The sequence below is a fragment of the Monopterus albus genome, unplaced genomic scaffold (assembly GCF_001952655.1).
Source record: "Monopterus albus unplaced genomic scaffold, M_albus_1.0 scaffold160.1, whole genome shotgun sequence".
Lineage (NCBI taxonomy): Eukaryota > Metazoa > Chordata > Actinopteri > Synbranchiformes > Synbranchidae > Monopterus > Monopterus albus.
The window spans coordinates 366860-386415 of record NW_018128040.1 but is presented as its reverse complement, the minus strand read 5'-3'; the positions used below and the strand labels follow the sequence as shown (position 1 = coordinate 386415).

The window sequence follows — 19556 nt, the reverse complement described above, 5'->3', positions numbered from 1 at the left end:
AGGAGGTGCTGAATATATTAATAAAGTGTGTTATTTATTTTGAGATCTTCCATTTATTATTCATGATGTTGTTTTGGAGGGTATGAGACACTACTGATATCCAGCAGGGCTCAGAGGAAATAAAATAATGTGAGAGGTAAGAAGCAAGTCTGTGGGCCTGCAAATATGTCAGTTGTCACTCATATCATTCCATCTGTCTTGGTGCCATCTCAGCTTGTGTAGCATTAGAAACTTGTCTTTGTGCAATGTTTGATATCCCTCTGCTGGCCCTGTTTCAACTACACTATCTGCAATTTCTACCGCCACATCAGTTTAGCTTGCAGAGTCAGTGAGAGAAATTCCAAAAACACCTCAGTGACAATGTCTCTGAGATTCAAAACTATTTGTCAGATTTCATGGGCTTGATCATTAGGTGCATCTGTGTGCTTGCCATCTTGTTTTTACCTCCCCTTTGATCCACACTTCTCTCTTCTCCTACAAGGCATGCTTTGGCCTATAAGGCTTGTGATCGAAGAATGAATTTGTACTTTCAATTCTCGACTACTTTTGGCTTGGGTTCTTGATTCACCCCTGTATCTAGGGTAAGTTAAATAATTCACAGCATGCTTCACCTCAGTAGCACTCTCTAAGCTTTTGCAGATGCATAATATAATGGTGAAGGAGACTGGATGACTGGCTTAGTTATTTGATATTAACTGCATCTCAAAGCTGTATCAAAAGATGAGAAGGCCCACACTCACTGAAGGATGAATCGGATGATGATCATTAAAGAATCAATATATCATCTCTCACCATGGAGCATCATCATCTGTCCATGGTGTCTTTTAACATGTTAAGTCAAATTAGCATTAGTAACACATGGCCACTCAAGATTTGAGCACAGAGATGCTATTATTTTCAACAGAATGCCTGTCTTCTAAAGCAGGTTAAGCCTACTTCCTTTGGCCCACAGGGGTGCAGAGCCTGGGGTAGAGCAGGGTGGTTGTTTGGGCTGAGGGGATCAATGTCCAAGGGCAGTTGTTTTTACTACTAAAGTTTTTTTATTTTATTATTTTAACAAGTTTATGATGTTTAATATGGCATTTCTGGTTGGGCATGTTGAAGCTTAAACAAACAGAATGATGCTAAACATGATATATAAAATAACCACTAAAACTGCAGACTACATTTAGGAGTTCATAGTTTTTTAGTTCTTTGTCCTCCTTTGTCTTGTGCTCCATTTGTGTATGTTATTTGAATCCCAAGACAGACAGCAATGATTTGTTCTCAAAGGAGGGTTAATGATGGTAACTTTCATGCTTTAGAATGTTTTAATGTTTGTTTTCTTGCTTATCTTATTCAGTTGTTTGATCTGTTTTACTTTATGTGATAACTAAATCTAATGGCTTCTGGAGTTTTGAAAGACACTGAACACCAGCTCAAATGTTACAATTTTGCATCTTCATTCAAGCGTACTTCCAATAAGGAAGGTGCACATTTGCGCAGAGATGTTTCCCACTGTGCCACTGACACACTGAACCAGTGAACCAGCCTTTGAATTATAACCTAAACAATAGATTTAAAAAAGTCTCAGTATACATCTCTCAGATCTCTGGATATAAACAATCTGAAGTGAAACTTGCCAGTGAGGTTGTAGCCGCCTGAAGTGAAGCTGTTTTTTTTTTTATAATCTAAATTTAAATAAACTAAATTCTAATTTACACCCACAGAGAAAATTTAAACTCTGTCATGTTTTAAAATGAAGGATTTACACTAATAAGTCATTCATTTTTATAGCTTAATTTGAATGAAAAAAAGGTGCTGGTTGGACCATGTTGACCCATCTGCACTCTCATTCTTAAAAAAAAAAGTAGCAATTTGGCCTTAAGAAGAGTCCAAAGCCATGGCTCAAATAATTTGACAACAAAAATACGTTTTTGATTAATGATTTTGAAAAAGCCCCATTTCTCAAAAGAGAGAACATTTCAGATGAAGTTCTCTGTCTTGAGATGAAATATGATCAGAAATATTGCCATTTGAAACTTTGCCACAGTTTGGCCATCTGGTAAAGTACATCCAAGCCACACACAGTCTGACAAACTGCCAGGGGTTTGCACATATTAATGTGAGGTTCAGTTGTTGAAATGCATGGGCACTGAGAAATTGTATATCCCTTTCTGGCTGTGGGGAACATCTTTTGTGGGTCATGACTAAGTATCAAAATTTGGTTTTGTAAGAAGATGATAATTCAAATACATGTAGGCTGGGTAAAGTTTGATGAAGAGGAAATATTGGTTAAAATATACCGCATACATTATAGCTCAGGATTTACTGCCAAGAGATCCCTTATTTTAGAATAATACCTCAATTAGATTGACTGGTTTAGTTTTTTGATGAATGACTTATACAGTAGGGCTCTAGGAGACTTGTGAAACCAATCCACCAAATCTGATGCTTATAGGACTTCCTGTCCCTGAGGTACATTTTATAAGAGAGTGGGATCAATCCTTTCACAAAAAAAGTTCACCTGAAGGTGACAGATGTGCTATGAGATCCACATTCTTCACTAACTGAATGCATAGTGCATAGCAGCATCCTCCCGTGCTATTTACTCTAATATAAATGAAGTAAGTACTGAGCTTTGAACAAATATCAATCATGCTGAAGCCAAAGCTATCCCCAACGCTTTTATTTCAGGAATTAAGCTTGAATTTATTAGGCAATAGTGGTTTTCTCAATAATTCATTACACTTTTTATACCCCCTAATGAATATTTTTTATGTCCTCATCTCAAAATGTAAAGAGCTTCATGCACTTTCATATATTGTTTTTATAAAACTTGCTGTCCATCCATCTATTAGTTGCCAAAACAGGTAACTGACATGGCAGTTCATGCCTTAAATATGTCAAGCTTACAAATGAATAGTGTATTTTCTGTGGCTTTGCCACAGTAAAGATGTTGCCAGTCAAGCATGACCAGCTGTTTTCTCTGCAGGTGAACAGAAGCCCACAGAATTATGTTATGCATGAAAAACCTCAAAGGCTACAGATCTTGATGTGAGGATTTTGAAATGGGGAAGTAGCTATTTTATGTTGACCATTCATAGTTGAATGTGTAATTACAACCATACATGTAAAGTTAAAAGGAAGCTATCAATGGATTGGTGCAATTTGGGTTTCATTTTGAGTAAAATAGAATATGCACCAGAGACGCCATGAACTCTTCCACAAAGAGCCCATTCTAACCTGCAGTCATGCAACCACATGATTAGTAAAGACCTCTTCCTGCTCATAGTTCAGCATCAGTGTTTTGTACATCTTTGAACAACTCCTGCATTCCTTCTAGAATTGCTTATTAATTTACCACCATTAAAGACTTACTAAGTTTGCTACAGAGAAAATCTTGACTGACAATCAGAGGATAAAGCCTTAAGCATGACATAAACCTTGTAATCCTTGTGTAACCTCAGTTTCAGCTTGTTTATCTCTTTGGTTGTCTGTCTGTTCATGCAAACAAGCAGTGCTCCAGACAATGTATACCTATTCACATGTGAGGCAGGGAGCAGATTTGCAGCATCTGGATGTGACGGTGATCCTCTCTCCCCCTCTAATCCTCTGTATGGTTGTCTTTCTGCTCAGGCACACAGGAGATCGAGTGGGCCATCCATTCACATCCTCCCTACCATAGGGAAGAAAACAATGTAAATGGACAGACAATCAACAAGAAACATAAACACTCCATCTTTTATCCCATGTGACAAGGGATAAAACAACCATCATTGTGACCAGTAAACACATATGGATGAGTGGAATGTGACTCAGCACCTCTGCTCTCACCACAGTTACTAATGATAACTTCAAGATTACTTTTTAACCTTTTTAACCGCTCTAATAAATCTGACAAATTAGAAAGTACCTACTAAGTAATTCTAGTCAACCTACATCAGTAATATATTTGTTTGGAATTTCTACAACTGAACCTTGTAACTCAAGTTTTATGTTTTATGCTGTCATGGTACAACTTGTGGTACTGTATGTTGTATGCAATTTATATAACACAGCATACATTGCATTATATGTGTAATCAGTATCAACGCACTTTAAACCCACTGAAAAAGGGTTTTGTTGCATAATTAGTCTTTCATTTTGAGCTTAACTTAAAGAATTCATGTCATTCATACACACAGAAACACTCAAAAGCACTTGCTGTATGATCATTCTTCTCTGCAGTAAATCTCAGTTGCCCTGATCTGTTATTGCGTTGTCATCAAAACAGTTTTTCATCTCAGGCTAGAAGGGTACAAGGAAAGCTATATATTCAAAATGTCCTGCAATACATGTTCACAACTTATCCAAACACACATGCAATTGAGCATTCCAGATCTGTGTGCCTTTCATTCCGTATACATTACTTCTGCAAATAGACAATCAATATGATGAACTGGAGTCAGTACTTCTTAATGGCTGTAGCCAGAAATCAGGAGGGAATTTTGTACAGTGTTCCTTAGGAAATGTAAATATAAAGAACGTTTTTGGGCATTTCTCAGTTTGCACTTCTGCTCTCAAGGTGCTGCACTGCACTAACAAAAACTGCTGTCAAGAAGGTCACATGATCCCTTCTACTTTATGAATAAGAACCAATATTAAAATATTGGTTTTCTGTTTGGATGAGAAATAAAGTGGGCCGGGTGAACAGATGCCTGTGCCAAAAAAAGTCACAAGTTGGAAAGGGCAGACAACAACACAAAGTCAGAAGTTCAATGCAAAGTTTAGTGTAATTTTGAATGACCTGCAACTTTTTATTAAATTGCAGTCTACTCTCCTGCAGTCTTTGCATTAAAACTAATTGGCAAACAGCAAGAAGAAGTATTCACAAAGGTATCACAATCATTTGAATTACAGAAGATACTGTCATTTACTACTCAACACTTACAGTATTCCAACAGTGCCACAGCATACCAGCACCTCTCTGACACAGTCACAACAACACTGACTATAATATGTTTCATTATGATAGGATACATTACAGTGCTGGTTTATTGGAATACACTGGATGTGGCTGTGTGTATCTAATATTCCAGGAAAGTGAATTTTGGTATTCTGACTTTCTGAACAAGGCATAGAGAGACAGTGCATTAACATTCTATAATAAACAATAGCATGTATTGAAAGCTAGTTTCTGCTTTATATTTCATCTAAGTGAAGGTAACTCTCACTGTGTGTTCAGCATTGTGCAAAAGCCCACAGACACCTGTTCAGCTTTTTCTCCAGACTCTCTGTCAGTAATTTAAGCCTTGCCCTTTGCCACAGTCCCTCTCAGACTCACTTTTGGCTGACATGTAGAACGGTGTGCACCGTAAAGGGCAAATAATACTTTCTGCATGTCCGAAACGGTCTAGTGATGTAACTTTCATCATCTTCCCATGACACCCATGTGTGGGCCAGAAATTTGTGTCTGAGTGGACTGTCCGCTCAATAAAAAGCATGGACTGTGCATATACCACATTGCTTGAAAAATGTCAGCGTACGTAGACAGAATGCAGACCCTTGAATCGAATCCCTCTTTCTTGTCCACATGCACATGAGGCTATGTTCTTTAGTCAAGTTTCTAAACTGTGTCCTGCTGACAATGCTCTAAAATCACACATAGACACAAGGTTGTGTATACAAGTTTCAACTGAAGAGATGTACAATACAGTACACGCTCATAACGCAATATTTTTTCTTTTACTTATGGTGTTAAATTCAGCATGTACAGTATAAAAGTCAACATGAGTCATTAACCTTATTTTGAAGTTATTTACATATAGATGGAATTTTTATGACTCAATCCGTCAAAATAATGGACAATAAGAAAGTTTAGCATGACCTCTGCAATACACTGTTAAAAAGTTGGGAATATAAAATGGTGAGGGCTGTGTCAACTGTGTTTATTAATGACTGTAACTCGGTTAATGGGGACTCGGACTTGACTCGAATTAATCTTTGGTGACTCAGACTCGACTCAGAGTTGAACACTAGGAACTTGAGACTCAAATGCTAGGGATCTGAAACTTGACTTGGACTTGAACACTGGGGACTTGAGATGTGACTCTGACTCAGACAATGAGGACTTGAGACTTGACTCGGACTGGAACACTGGGGTCTTCATACATTTATACTGTGACCCACTTACTGCAGCCAAACAGATTAAAGTTATTATTTAAATCCTTTAAAGCATTTTCTGATCTGCATTAATCCAATTTCCACGTGATCTGAGTTTCCAAGGCGTGCTTTGTTATTGTGTTAATGTCCAGAATAATCTTAAAAAGTAAAAATCAACAACACCTTATTAAGAAAGAAGAAAATGTTTGCATATTATGTCACAATCCAAAAAAAAATAGTATTGGTTTCAATTAAATATGTACATGATCCAATACCACTGCCTTTGACAAAACTGTATATACAATAATAAGAGATCTATTCCCTAAAGAGTTTCATTTGCTGACTGTTGACAGTTTTTCCTAAACTTGGGAAGTGTTAACACACTGAATATGTTTGTATACCATGCACAAACATTAATGAGTCACTGTTGGCAGCAATTTTGTGTCTATGTTTTATGAAAGAAATGTCAACTATATTCTGAATCAAAGGCTCCAAAGTAAACAAGCAAAACCGAAAGACTGTAAACAAAAGAAACTCTTAGTGAAGTACAGGTGTATTTTCTGCAAGTACTGCAATATGTAAAGGTCTACCATTCTGAAAATACAGTATAGCTCAACTCAACGTTATTTTTAAAAAGCCCTCTGGACTACTGTGTGTATCACCACATCTCTTTGATATATTTTAATTTGGCTCTCTCTGCACATTGATGGCCCAGTGAATCCACTGAGTAAAGCATACAATGAATCATAAAAAGCCACCACTATGTCCAGAGCCCAGCCTTGTACATACTGTAGCCATGAACACACCCTCTACTCTAACATGGAGGATACAGCCATTAACACATGAAGCACTAGCAATACACAATACAGTGAAAAAAAATGACTTCATACACATTCACTTTACTAAAGACAGGCTCTCTCTATAAAACACTGGCAACTGGTTCTTGAGAGGGATCATTAACACCAATCTATGTGTAGAGACATCACACAGGTCACACAGGATAAACACAAATGATCAGGATGATGATGACAACCCGAGGTAGTCTCGTAATTGGAAGAGGTGATAGCTGGTTACCTGCTGGCAAAAAAATACCAGTGACAACGTTGGTGTGCTCCTAACGGAGTGCTTGGGTCTGCTTGAGACAAAGCAGTAGTACAGTGGATGGCACTTATGACAGAGACCAGCATTGCAACATTAATTCCTGTTTCAGAGTCAAAATAATATTGATTATTGATTTGTTATTTTTTATATGTCCATTATGACAATTTTTTGTCTTGGTTTATGCTTGTCAGTAAAGCTACAGTATGTTACTTTTTTCAAATAGTTTTGTTGTAGAAATAAGCCTCCTGTGACTCAGACTCATTCAACAGTGCTGAAATATATGCTTCTTGAAGGTTTTGAGCATGATAGACCTCTAACCAGTCAGACATTTTCAATTATGTCTGTTTGATCATTAAGTTTTGTTGCATTCTCATTAATTGTAATTTCATAGCGACACATACCTGAAGAGCTGGGCAGAGTGTGGCAGAGTGTAGCAGATCGTAGTAGAGCATGGTGGCGCAGGAAGAGGGAGTGCTGGGTAAGTTACATATTGTAGCTTTAAATATTAACAATTTACTTCCGATGTTGCTCCACTGAAAGTCCCAGTGAGTGCAAACTGCTCTGTGTACTATGTGTACCTGTGTACCATGTCTAACCAGTTCATGTGCCTGTCCTCTGTGGAACTGAAAACCAAGGTGAAACCATAGTCTACTAGGTTGTAAGTGAGTGAGTCAAACAAATATCTCCCTCTTTTTCTCTCTGTCCCTCTCTCTCACACTGACTGACTCACACAAACACACACATGTTTCAGTAAGCATTGTATACTTAAGAAAGCAGATTTGTTTAATACTAGCTGTCGTCCCACAGCCACAGCTGTAGCCATGCAGGGCTTTTATATAAAGTGAAGCAATGAACTCAGATGTGCCAAATCACAAGCTGAATCACTTTGCGACAGAAGCCCTGTGGCCCTTCTCTTAGCAGAATCCTGCAGAATGCAATAACAGCACAGCCTCAGTGATCTCCTACGTGTTCTGCTTTTAGTTAGCGAGTGTGCTCTTGTCGAATTAAGTTATAAAACCATAGAAAACTTAAGGAGTAGGTAGGAATGTATCAGTGCATCCAAGATTCTCAGTTTTAACCTAAGAATTCTTCTGGTACAACCAGTAAAAATGCAATCTTTGGCCTACTTTAAAAAAAAAAAAAATCAAACTAATGTAAATATATTAGTCTTACCAGGAGCTTTTGCAAGTTGAATGACCTCACATAAGGTCATAAGCCCCATGTGTAGTTAAAGGGTTTGACCCAGACAAGGCTAATTAGGCTGCTGATGGATGTTATTAACTACTTTCTCACGTTTGTTGCCTTTTAAATTTATTGTGTATTGATTGCCAAGACACTACAAAGACCATCTGTTCTGTTGTGGTAGCCAGATATAGGGTACACTTTGTCACAAGGCAGTGTGCCCTCATGCTTTCTGATCAAAATGGCATAGGTTTTCATGTGTAATCTTTCACCTAAAGAAGGAATAATAAACTGTTTGAACAAGACTCCTCTAAGGTTGACTCTAGTTATAATTCAGGACCCAATCTCAAGGCCCCACCCCCCAGTTGCCTATATAACAACTACTGAGTTAGCAACACCAGCTTTGACAGTACATCATGTTAATGTAACTGCTTCTGCAATGTGGAGAGTTGTTTGCATACACATGAGATGGAAGCTACATTATTTTATATATATCATATGGTACATGCTTGCCTGAAAACAGCTTCAACATAACCATCTCTTAAGGGAAATATCTGGCTCTTTAGCTAAATTCTCCACTATGTTCCCAAGCTAGTCAATAACCTATCTGTCTGCTTTTTGGTGTTGAGCAGGTAGTGTACAATAGGGTCATCAGAGGTTCTGTCTCCACAAAGAGCTGTCTGCTTTGTCCTTCAACACTTATGAGAGCAGTGAAAATAAACTATAAAGGACTAAAACTGCAGGCTTTAAACTACAGATTCAAAGATATTTAGAGCACAGGGGAACTAGAGAGACAGGTAATAATTTTCTGTGAGTGGAACACATCTTGTGACCCATTGAAAAGAGTCCAGTGGAGGCCATACAATCATACAATAAAACATGCTATCAAATGACTTGGAGAAACTAATGTCATGACCATGTAATCATATTTAGATTTTATTATTATGTATTTATCTGAAAACACACACACCTAGGAGGATAACACTGTTGACTGTGTCTTTTGGAATCTAAACACATATGCCTGATATTGCCTCTCCCCCAAGGTGAACATCAACATATGGCTGAATTACGTGCTACATTACTTCTTAATTTCTCCCTCTCTGCCTCTTCTCATGCCTCTGTCGCCCCGACACATAAACCTTTAGAAAATACCCTGATGTAGAACTGATCACTGCTCCTTACTTTCTCTTTATTTCTCTCTGCTGCTTCACTAACACACAGAACCTCAAGAGAGACACATCGTAGATGACAATGGCTTACCTGTAGAATAGACACTTGTTCATACCATTAGCAAGAGAGCAGGTGAGCTTATAATCACTACATGGTGTGGGCAAACACTCCACAGACATGCTCCTGTGGAGCAAAGCTGTGTGTGAACCAGGTACAGACAGGTGACTAAGTAAAGAAAAAACTTGAATAAATGAGTGGAGAAACATCATGAATGCAGATGCCAACATGGTTTAGGGCCACTTGTCTCCTGAAAAGGGAAGGGACACTGCAAATCAATATGCGTTCTGACATCGCATAAGAACAGCACATTCATATAGATTTCCTGTTCTGACCTCATTTAAATCTGAGCGGTTATCTTGTTTACATTGGACACCTGAGAACAAACCTGCTTCTGAATAGTTTTAAGGTCACAGATACTGTATGTTGTCATGACAGCAATGTCTGTGAGACTTTCAACGAACCAACAGGTACAGGATCATGTGAAATTGTCAACAAAATTATGATTTTAACCTGTTAATCCATGTACAACAAAAACCCCTCAGGTCAGTAACCTGTTCTTAGTTCTTTGTCTGCCTTCACTGTGTACAGTGTACTGTAACGCCTGCTTGGCTGCTATATATCAGGGTTATAATAATTTTCTATTTGCATGAAAAAGGGCCACACTTATGGACAATATTGTCAATCGTGGCCAAGGGTGGTCGAAGGCAGCCGAATGTTAGGGGGTGTTTCCTATATTTGCATTTCTAATGTGTTTCTTTTCTGTGTTACAATGACAGTAAAAGTGTAAATGTCAATCCTGTCCATCTTTTGCAATAAATCTCCCACACAAAGTAATGTGAAATGTTTTCTGTTGAAACTGATACCTGCCATATAGAAAAAGTGCAGCATTGTGGATTCTCAATCACTGTCATCAAAACCAGAGCCACAGTTTACATCAGAGAATCCTAAGAGAGTGCACTCTTATACTGACAACATGACTGGGCATTCTGACTGCCATGGTGACACAAGGATGACACAAGGACTTGTCATTCTGATGGCACTGACATGTTCATTGACATACTCTAAGTATGTACTTCTGAGAGATAAGCAAATTATTCTGAGCAAGTGGCACGCTTTTTAAAGGAATAGCACCACGCAAAAGCGTGGTGCTATTCTGTTTCAAGGAATGCTCTTACTGTTTTGCAAAAATCAAGGATGATTCGAGCAGCGTGCCAAAGTAACAGAAAAACTGTAATACACAAAAGGCAAGAGCACATTTTGAAGGACTGACCAGTTTACTTGAAGCTAATTTAGTGCTCTCTCTTCGCTTTGCTATTGTCTCCCCAGTGGGTGGATGACAAATGCAAGGCGAACTAAGCAGGGCGTGCTGAGGTGGGTTGGTGGGAGCTTGGTAACCTGCAGAAATTCCCAAAAATGAGTCAGACAGACCCTTTTCAGTCCAGCCATCTATGCACCGGCCTCTCACACCATTTCTTTGAGACTGCACTTTGCATTTTCAGTGCAATCAGTGTATTGATGCATGCAGCCCTCTGAGTTTTGAATTTTGGATCAAGTACAGCATTAAATTCTTTGGAAGCTTACATGTCACATAATCTGGTTGACATACTAGTTTCAATGAATAGATTAATGAGTGTGTTGTTTCGTTTTTTGTATCCACTGGAGCAGGTCATTCATTCATCTGATCTTTCCAAGCAATGTGTTCAGCTCTGCAACCTGCTGGATGTATTGCTCACATTAGCCTCGTTGCTATTGTTCTTCCTCATGGCATCTTTGTATGTAAACAGTGTTCCTTTCAACTTTAGATATGTTCAATTTATATCTTTGATTTCTATGCCACAGATGCTGCTACCTGAAATGACTATGCATTTGCTTGCATATTATTTGATTTCAGTTTACAAAAATGTTTCGAAACCAATAGTTTTCATGTTATTTTTTTGTTTAGCATATGATAATAACCCTGCCATATCCCTGCTTTTATATTTACAGTGTTTTATATTACCTACATGGTAGCACTTTGATGAGCCAGTTGTATTGCCTGCCTTGTAGTACTTACCTGAGCCAGTCACCATACCTGCTGTACCAATACACTTACCTGTGTTCCTATAGTTTGTATAGCTGTTTCTTCTAGTTTACCTGTGTGATTTCTTATCTATATCACAAAGCTGAGCTTGCCATCATCTACACATGTCTCACTTCTAACCATTATAATACTGTGTCCCTGTTTACCTGCCTGTGTGCAAGTATCATGCTGTCGGTACTCCAGTAATTTTTATTAATACACTGTTCACTTTTCATTGTAACATCATAGTATGTGGTCTGCATCTAGATCCTCAGATTACCAAATGTGTGCTGTACTGTGACTCCTCAGAGGAAACAATATTTAGATTTCTACTGAAAATAAAGCAACAGCTTTGATGGTGCTGGTCTCATCTTTAGCACAGCATGATTTCACTGCATAAACATGGAGTTTGTAAAACAGCTCCTTGTTTGCACAGATTGTGCACAGCTCTCTCTCTTTCAATTTGGTGACTCATGTATGTACAAAGCCAAAGAAAAGGAGCTACATTCTACATTTATTTGGTCTGCAGCAGATAGTCTCTGAAACCTGCAATGCACCGGTGGGCTCTGGCCCAATTGAACCCTTGGCTATGGGTATGAAACAATGGCTGCACCCAAAGTAACAAATAATTAATATATCTTGCTTGCTATTCCTTTTATGTCAGTGTCACTTTTTTCCCCCTACTCACTGCATATCAGAAATGTGGTGGTGAGAATATGTCAATCTGATCATAGCATAGGGACATTTATATATACTTAAGTGAGCACAAACATGTCTTAATAAGCTAAAATTAAGGCTTCAACACAAGGATTTCTTCAAGCAAAGACAGAGAATCTGGAAATTGGTGAGAAGGTCTTTACAGTAAATACCCCCCCCCCACTTTAATTTTTAAAAAATCTTGTAGAAATGGTGCAGTTTATCTTTAAAACAAGACAGAATGATGCGGCTTACATCACAGCTGCAGTATCAAAGAAATAACTCTTGTTGCCATATTAAATCCTTGAAACTGGTATTGGAAACAGTATGGTATTGTCAAAAATATCTTTCTATTATTTGATAAGTAATCAGTGACTCCTAGATGCCACTAATTCTCGTAAGATATTAGCAAATTTATGACTAAATTAAATAGCTGCTCAGATTCTTGCATCACTCCAGACTGACAAACTGGAGATTTTTTTAACCCTGGGGGAAACTGTTAATGTTTTGATGAATTTGCATTTGGAGACAAATCCGTACAGCTAATGCAGATTTGTACTGTGCCATGTCTAATCTAGGGCTTCTGATGATGACAGTGCTTTCTGTTTAACAGCCACTCCACCGAGAACTGCAGGAAAATGCTGTGATATGTAAATTCAAATTTACATGTATATATGATGTCATCTGGCGACTGTATGTTAATTTTTCAAGAGCAACTCTTATTGGAAAACATTTGTCAACTCTGTAAGCACACTTTCTTGCCACCCTTGGATCAGAGCAAGTCATGTGTGAGACTCCCATATCAAAAGAAAAACATGAAGAGCTAGTAGCTAAACAGCATTGACTGATATAAATGGAAGGAAGAGGGAATAGGAAAACATTTTATGTACAGAGGACATTCATATGTAACAAGGCTGTTCCACTACACCATTTGTGCTGTATGAGTGTGTTGCTGCTGCAGCTTCAGCCAGCCCTCCTTTGCTAACATTGCTATTCAAATACATGATGGAAAAAAACAGTGGTTGTTCTGCAAGCTAAAAATTTGGTGCCTGGAATACATTTAAAAAATCTGAGTAACAATAAAGTAATTTTTCAATTTAAGAGTGAAAATAATGTAAAAAAAAAAAAAAAAAAAAAAACAAAGAAAAAGAAAAGGAAAACATCTCACCATTATCTTTTATGGAAATATGATTGATTTCTAGACTGACTGCTCTTCAACAGTGCCTTAAACCTGCACATCAGCAGAAGCTGCAGATTTGGCCTGTGATCTGGAAAACAGTTTGCATGTGTCAGTCTATTGATTAGCTCCACATAAGAGTGCTTTGCTGATTAGTGTTTGGTCCTGGTCACCATGGCTTTATATATAGGGATACTGGTCTCACCCTATCTTGGCATTATTCTCAATTTTTATTCCAGCTTTGGAGGGAAGATAAATCTCTCTTTACTAAAGCATGCAACAGAAGCTTGCATTCATAACACTTTCAACTCCCATTACAATATTGCCCTTTCGAGTAAATGACCTTCATGTTTCAAATGTGACAAGTAGATTTCTACCTAATGCATGGATTATTCCATCTTTCATTATTACCTCCATTCTCATTCACAGATGATATGTCTTGGTGTTTTGTTGGCAACAAAAGTTCTCTCACACTCATCATTTTAAAATGCAGTAAAAATACAAAATAGTTTGCAGTCTGTTTCAAAAAACACGTATTTACACTTGAATCATACACCCTAACAATATACCAAAACCAAGTAGGCAATGAAATGGAGAGAGAAGTATAAAAAATAAACAAAGTTTCATACAGCATTTTGCATTTAATTTCACTGGTTTAAACTACTACTGAAAGTCAATCATAAAACACAATACACTAGCATGAATACAATTATACAAATGCATTACATTAATCTAGTTTTAAAACTGAAAAATATAAAACATGAACATGTTCTGTAAAATTCTGAAATGCACTCGATCAACAGCAAATTACAGTATAGGCAGAGAAAAGTGATACAGTGCATGAGACAGAGATATGATCAGGAACCAGCTGATCCAGCACATGTGCTTGTGATGGAAACATGTTATTGCCAAGTGTTATCTGAAGTAACAGTGGACAGACTGTGGCTGTGTGATTTGACCATGAAAATCATTACTGACAAAAATGAAGAAGAAAAAAAAACCAAGCCAGGCCTATGATCAGGTAACAGTCTGTGAAAACATGGTTTGCATTAGATGTTGAACTCAGCATGTTCAAAGAATTTCTTGGCATTCTCGTTGCATCCGAGTAGTGCCATCTGTTTCAGTGACTACTTTAAAATTCACGTTGTGTGTGTAATGGGTGTGAGTTAGAAGGATGGGAGCCAAGTACTTGTCATGGTTGATCGTGGAAGCCAATGCGGAATCATAAGTTTCCAGAGATCTACTCAGTGCTTAATTTGTAAATTATGAGGTCCTGGAATATCATTTGGTGATGGACCCTGGCATGTCAGAGTGGGGAGAGGAGGTCCTGGTCTTGTGTCAAAATATATTCCCCCATCAGGACGTGTTTCCCCTTGTTAAAACTATGTTTCTAGTAGCGTCCCCCTCTGCGGTTGCAGTTAGGATAAGGTTAGGGGATACACATCTTGATATGGGAACAGATCGCGACACAACACCAGAATGAAAATATTTCCTCAGTAATTGGGGCGTTTGCATAGTTTCCACATTAAGGGGGCGGCTCAGATGCAAAACATCACAGGCATTAGCATTTGCAAGTGTAAGTTACTGATGTGTAGTGTAATTGGTGCAAAATACATTAGGACTGGGAGGCTAGAGCTGTAATTCTTAGCCCGAACCCGACCCGACCGTCGGGCACCCGACAGGTTGGGCTTAATTTCTATCATTTTTACTCAGGCTGGACTCGGGCTTGGGCTCGCGCGTTAAATGAGTGGTCACGTGATGCGTTTCAATTAGCGTGAGAAAGATGCATTGCAAAGAATGAAGATAGATGAGGTGAAACAAAGGCTTGCCTCTGTTAAGAAAGACTCATTTTTGCTGGCGCGTTGGCCTATTTATAAATAATTAATAATTGTAATTTGTAATGTTTTTCCTTTTTTACTTGTAGGCCCATTTAGAGTGCTGAGATGTTCAATACGGTATCAATAAATTATGTTAAAACATGTATAAATGACTCATTCTTAGCAAAAGCTGTGTGCGTGCGCCGTGCGCACATTTGAATAATGTCGGGCTGTAAACGGGTTCGGGCTGTCAATCAAAAATGTACTTGTCGGGCTCGGGCCCTGTCAGGCCTAACTTTTCAGGCCCAATTACAGCTCTATGGGAGGCTATGGCCTCTAATCTGTTCAATCAAAAGCAAACCTGACATCATATTTGGGGCCTTACTACACTGTAACATTATATTCAACAATATAACAGCAACAACTTTAAAGCACACCAGAGACTATATAAGGCAGTAATGTTAAATAAATGTTTTTATCTTCAATTATTTAAAACAGTCCATAACATAGTCATGGGGCAGAAGTCCTCTCTCATGTTATTCTGTGCTTTGCTTCAGTCCTTTTGATATCTATGACCTCATCACCAGACTTGGCTTGTACTAACCCTTTCATTAACAGCTCTAGGTTTTATAACTGGGTCGCGCTTGACCTGTTGAGCTTCCAATTTCTGACTAGTTTTGTTGTGCTTTGACTTTTTCGCATTTTCACTCCCTGGCTAACATAACGTTACACTTAATTTACACCTGACCCGGTATGATTTGCACAGGCTGGTTACATTCTTACATAATTAGCCTAACTGCCTGTCTTTATTGTATTTAATTATTCTAATTTTTGTGCAGTATGCTGTTCTAAAATGTTAGTTGTACAGAAAGTATTTTTGTAGATTTTGGACTTTTTAGATATTAGTCATAATGTAACGTCAACTGGTTAAAGAAGGAGCTGCAGAAAGAATCTTGCCTCTTCTGCACTCGAAGGAGCAAATCTTTTATTAAACGCACACACACAAGGCAACAGACCGAACACTCTGAACACTCAAAAACACACAATCCCAGCCAAAACCCGAACTATGAATATCCTGCCCCGTGGGGTATTGTGGGCAATTTCTTTCACATGTAAATGAGGTGCTGGGTCACAATTTGAGAGGTGCCGGATCCGGATCTGGCTTGTTCTGACACAAATTAACCCTTGCATCAGGTTTAATATTTAAATAATGATTTACTTATTTTATTTTTGAAAGTTTGGCTCGTGAGTGGTATTGGTTTGGTAAATTAAAGAATAACAGGAACAGAGTTTTCTTCTGTATTAAATTTCATTCAATAATGGTGCCAAAAATATACCTGTATGCCTTTTCTAAAGGGATACTGAAGGTTTCACAGAAGATCTCCAGTACCTGACTCATATGGGACTCAAAAAATCCTAACTTGTTTCTTTGAACCCTGCACCTATGTAGTTTTATCATGAATCTTTATCTTTTACAGCTGTTAAGAAGTACCTTAGAGATTTGTTCCTATGTAGGTTGAATTCTTAAAGGATTTTCCTGTTACATTAGCAAAGGACTTTTTGACTAAGGATATAAAGCTCAGCAAAGGCCATCTTGAGTCTATTCCCATGGTTGTTGTCATACCATACAATACAACCTAGTGACAAATATCTTTTTCTTCAACTCTATTTTTCTATTTACCACTGTACCTTATCTTTTTGCAAAAGCGGTTCCAGACTTTGCAATGAAACCTGAGGACACATTACAAAAGGTAAATAGTTTGCCTTTACTTAAGGCCTGCTGCAGCAGTGTTCGTACTCACACACTACAAAAGAATAAAACTGAACCATCAGTACAGCAGAGCTCAAATATGAAATGCTTGATTCTGAGCCATGAATGTTTGCAGTGCAACCCTTAACAACATGAACATTACATTACTTAGGTTACTTGTGGATTACTGTAATGGATAATTTAAGTCTTGTTTTCTGTTACAGTTTTCAAAGATGATAACAGAAGAGATATTAATAATGTGAATATTTTTCAGCACAGCAGTATAACAACATCTGGGTCCCTCAACAGATGCTGCAACTGTTTACAATACTAGGCTCCTACATAATATTTACATTATGAAAACAGCATGAAATGACAGCATTTTATTCTCACCATTTAATTTACTAGACAATCCCAGTGAGATTGGATATATTCTTCCATTAGCAGGCACAGAGGAACGCCACCTTTAGGATAGCTAGATAGATAGATAGATAATTCTTGAACAATGTTTTAATTCTCCAGTTTTGAATTCTTCAGTTTCAAGTAATGCTGTAAGTTTCTCAGTCAGCAAAAACTGTTTCTAGTAGATGAATCCATAAATTGTCCACACATTAACAAAGGGGTGTCATGCCAAAGAGAATGTCCTCCCCTATAAAAGGGTTGTTTTGCTTGTGAGTGTTGTCTGTTTCCCCACCACAAAAACTAGTGTCTAAATATGCCTTTTAGATATTTTCCTTTTGTTTGAATCAATTAGTTTCAGTGGACACCCCTCTGTTTTTGTCCCCCCATCATTTCCAAAGAGTGGTTTCCATGGCACTATTGGCGTCAAAAGGCACATTTATGTCATTATGGTCTGTGAGGCACTTTTCTACCTTTAAACACGCTATCTGGTACACACTGTGCTTTAGCGTACATCATGACATAATGGTGCTGCTTCTGTGATTAATTCCAACATTCACTGAATAAAAAAAAAGTTAAAAGAAAGCTTCATTACTTTCAAAGTTGATGTTGTTAGGGTGATTTTCATTTTTAGATAGATTAACGATTACATTTAAAGCATTTAGTTTACACTTTTACTCCTGTGATGCTACTTGGCAGTAGTAACCCTAACACCTAACCTACATGAGGTGAATCTCAATTTCCTTAATTTATCATTCATCAGTCCACCTATCACTATTATAAAATAGCCTGATATTTCCCCCCCCAAAAAGCTTTGCATTTTTGCTAAAAACAACATGCTTCAGGTTATTCTGAACTAGATTTGTCACAGCAATAGTAATAATAGCTCATAACTCATTGGCAGAGATGTCATGCCACATGTGAGTCCTGCAGCTGTTGGACAACGCAGCTCTTTAAAGGGACACTGGGAAATACACTTAATTGCTGTTTATGGATAATCAATATCAGTTTAATATCTGTTCAATCAGTAGACAGATCTTGCAAAGGAAACTGCTAGTCTATTAAAATGCCTTCCAACTATTCCCAAGCTGTCTTCTTTATACAGTGTATCTGGCATATTTAAATTAGAATACAGGCTATTTTAACTGCATGTTGCATCTCGAAAGCTAGAAAGCCAGAATCACTGTAAGCTATCAGTTATTGGAAGCCATGTTGGAAACCACCTTTTCACTTTTGACAGTGGCTAGTTTGTCCCCCCTGCTTCCACTCTGTGATATAGGTTAGCATATGACTTATTTCTGCACTGAACATTTACAGATTTGATTCATTATCAGTCAGTATTGCCCCATGTCTTTCCTACAATATGTAACATTTTTCAACAGGTTTTGTAGTTAAGGGCCATAGAGTGTAGCAGCTTAAACTTGTTAATTTGTAACAAATTGTGTCTGCTGTGCACAAGACAGTATGACTGCTGGCTGTTACTGCGTTATTAGGTTACCTTTCCCTCTCTGATGCTGCTGGCCTGTTTCTGGTCCAGCATAGGTTGGCCTGGTAATCACTGTAAAGCATCTTGGAGCTGTCCCTTCATTGGCCTGCCAGAGCAGCACTCAACACTGTCATTTTCTATTTGGGAACAAGACAATATTCATGCCCACAGACAGAAGTAGGTTTGATTGGAATAACACTGGTGTGCACTGAGCACACAGCGATGTTTTTCTTGACAGCGACTGCAGAATGCTTGCTGAGATGCAGCAGAAATAGAAGGCAGTCACATGGAGAAATCAGCTTTACTGGTTTCTTTACTTACATTTGTAAATTTGAAAATATATGCTGACATATAAACATGGATCATATTGTATATACTGAGACAAGAATTAAAAATTTGAGTTGGCCAAAAATGAAAACCGTCTTGTACATGGAAAGCATGTGTTTCTTCACAGAAATAGAGTGATTTAAGCTGGGGCAGAGAATGTTTTGTGTGTGTGTGTGTGTGTGTTTGAGATATCTGAATAACAAAGGGAA

General features: G+C 38.0%; 1 protein-coding gene across 1 annotated transcript in view; it reads right to left on the bottom strand.

The window, feature by feature from the left end:
- lrrc4ca (leucine rich repeat containing 4C, genome duplicate a) overlaps positions 1 to 19556 on the bottom strand; it is a 152241-nt gene that overhangs the window by 49945 nt on the left and 82740 nt on the right. The window contains exon 2 of the mRNA XM_020615207.1: positions 3520 to 3658. The gene's annotated coding sequence lies outside the window, so the exon portion shown is untranslated. The remainder of the gene's footprint in view (positions 1 to 3519; positions 3659 to 19556) is intronic.